Below are 2,916 nucleotides of genomic sequence, written 5' to 3'. Positions count from 1 at the left end.
TTCTAAGAAGAAAGTAAACCTACAGACATCGGTCTTGTTTAACAAAATCTGTATATATATATATAAATATATATACATGTTTTAAGAAGAATATAGGAGAAATGGGTTTCTAGTGTCTTTTATCTCCTGAAATATTCAAAGTCTGGTCAATACATGATACTTAAAGAAATGTTTAAAAGGCAGCTCTGAAACACATCACACAGATTTTGTTTAGACAAGCAATACTTCCCGAAGCACCTCGGGAGAGTATGGTCTTTCACAGAAAATACTGTTGAGACTATCCTTGTACTGGAGTAACATTCAGAAAAACAAAACAAAGAAAAACATCTAACTGATCATTTAGAGATATCCTAATTAATGTACATTAAGTATGTCCCTAAGCAGAGTTCAACGGAGGACGTGGAAAATAATCAATAAGCTGAAGAGTTTCGTAAAATATACTGAACCAAATGAAGCAATAATTTTATTTTGGGGACAAAAATTATGGTTTTTACATATACTTCATATTGTGGTTTTTGAAACATGCGTAATACGTCCGTAATTTTTCTTTATTTGCTTTAAATTAACCAATGTTAAAATACAATTTATGATATTTCCAATTAAAAACTGGAAGAAAGACTAATAGAAGAGGCACAATTAGTCTTTCATACGTTCGTATTGATCATTAATCATGCTCTCTTTTGGCACGTTGCGTGGGTTATATTTATAGTGTAAGGGCGTTCTAGAAATTTCAGTTTTACGTAACAATACTGAACTACACTTGAGCATTTATGTATATATATATATTGTTGATTCTTACTCTCAAGAATCATCTTCAACTTTGGAGAATAGGCGGGAGTTTCGCAATACATATTTAGCAGTATAAGCTATGTCTATTTTAAAATATAAACTTAATATAAACAAACGTTGATATTCACATAAATATATAACAAGAAATTCATTACAATTGCCATTTCAAATCATAGCTATTGATATTGTAGGCCCATTGCCCACTTTTTATGCAAGAAATAAATATGTATTGGTTGTCACAGATTATTTAACTAGATTCCCTGGAGCAATATTTTTCTATATCAAAAGGCAGGAACGGTTGATAAGGCATTTTTGAATCATATAGTAGCTAGACACGGCATACCACGATATTTACTAACAGGTAGGGGTAGAACTTTATTTCTAAATTAACGAAAGAAACTTGCGAGGTATTAGGTGTCAAAGAAATAGAGACCACTGCTTATTATCCTGCTGCTAATAGCTTACTAGAAAGATTTAACCGAACTTTATTAAATATGATATCAAAACATTGCAAGCAGGATCATAAAAGATGGAATGACCAGGTTTTTTTTAAATATTAGCATGTAGAAGTGCTGAAGATGTTATGTTATCAATACAGGAAATATTAACACACAGAGAAACGAACTACATGGTAGGTGAAAACTATAATACAGAAATAATGTAGAGAATGCAGATATCATTTGAGATAGCAAATAAATATTTAACTTGAGCTGCAAACAAGAGAGTGTATACTTATTACATTAAGTTAGGTAACAAAGTACTATTATATACTCCTATAGTTAAGTAAGCTAGCAAAACTGTGTAAGGGACTATTTAGAATAGTTAGGCAAACAAGTCCTGTAATTTTTTAGATCCAAGAGATATATGTCACAAATATACAGTCCATGTTAACTGCTTAAAATGCTAAGGCATGTTATCTTTTTTTCTTCTTGAAATCTGTAACTTTAAGCATTTCGCCCAAAGGCAAATACAGCAGACTCATAAGATATAAGTGCTGTATAGTTTTGAATTTTTGAAGTTTTGAAGTGAGCGGTATTCAAAATTTTGAATGATTATACTTGAATAATAAGATCATTTAGTGGTTCTTTATCAAAAGATTACTTTTGGCTGAACTTCCCGTTAATTTGAAATAGTTTACAACACTAAATTTCTGGATTCGATCCTTGCACGGATGCATTACAGCTAGGACCTAATGCTTTCTGCAGCTTTAAATTTAACATGAATATACATGAAATCTGTACAAGTTACCTTACATAGGAGAATTAATTATAGATGTTACAATCAAAATATACTCGCACTTCGAGTATAGTTAGGGTATAGTTAGGTAGTTAGGGTGTTCGACTCGCAATCTGAGGGTCGGGGGTTCGAATCCCCGTCACACCAAACATGCTCGCCCTTTCAGCCGTGGGGGCGTTATAATGTGACGGTCAATCCCACTATTCGTTGGCAAAAAGAGTAGCCCAAGAGTTGGCGGTGGGTGGTGATGACTAGCTGCCTTTCCTCTAGTCTTACACTGCTAAATTAGGGACGGCTAGCGCAGATAGCCCTCGTGTAGCTTTGCGCGAAAATTCAAAACAAACAAACAAACAATACTCGCACTTCGCTTTCCCCTCTTATGTCCATCAACTATATTTAGGTTGTACTTTTTCCTATAAGGAATTGACTCATACTAGTGTAAACATAAATTGCTATTTGTTACAGATAACAATGGACAACAACAAAAAATTGCTACTGGATAAAACTCAGGTGATTTTAAAACTCTAGTTGAAATTTATCATATTTGTAAAAGTTACAAATTGATCAGTTCAGGAGCTTTAGTTAGTGAAACTGATATTCTGCGTTTTGTGCCTTTGTAACATAATGCTACAAAATGTTACAGCTATTGTGTAGTAATTTGCTTATTTATATTTAAGCTCTATGTTAGGATAGCCTTGGTATACAAAGCAACTAGGCTAAAAGTAAAAGCGTTATCACAAAGCTAGGGTCTAATTTGTTTGTTTTTTTATTTCTCGAAAGCTACACCATTCTATGAACATTAATCAACAGCAAAGTATCTCCTTTTATACGAAAACCAGTTGCTAAGTTTGAGTCATAAACAAGCTTGATGAAGTATATTTGACTTGAACT

This window comes from Limulus polyphemus, unplaced genomic scaffold (genome assembly GCF_000517525.1).
Source record: "Limulus polyphemus unplaced genomic scaffold, Limulus_polyphemus-2.1.2 Scaffold956, whole genome shotgun sequence".
Taxonomy (NCBI): domain Eukaryota; kingdom Metazoa; phylum Arthropoda; class Merostomata; order Xiphosura; family Limulidae; genus Limulus; species Limulus polyphemus.
The sequence above is the reverse complement of the archived record's forward strand: the minus strand, read 5'-3'. Positions refer to the sequence as shown.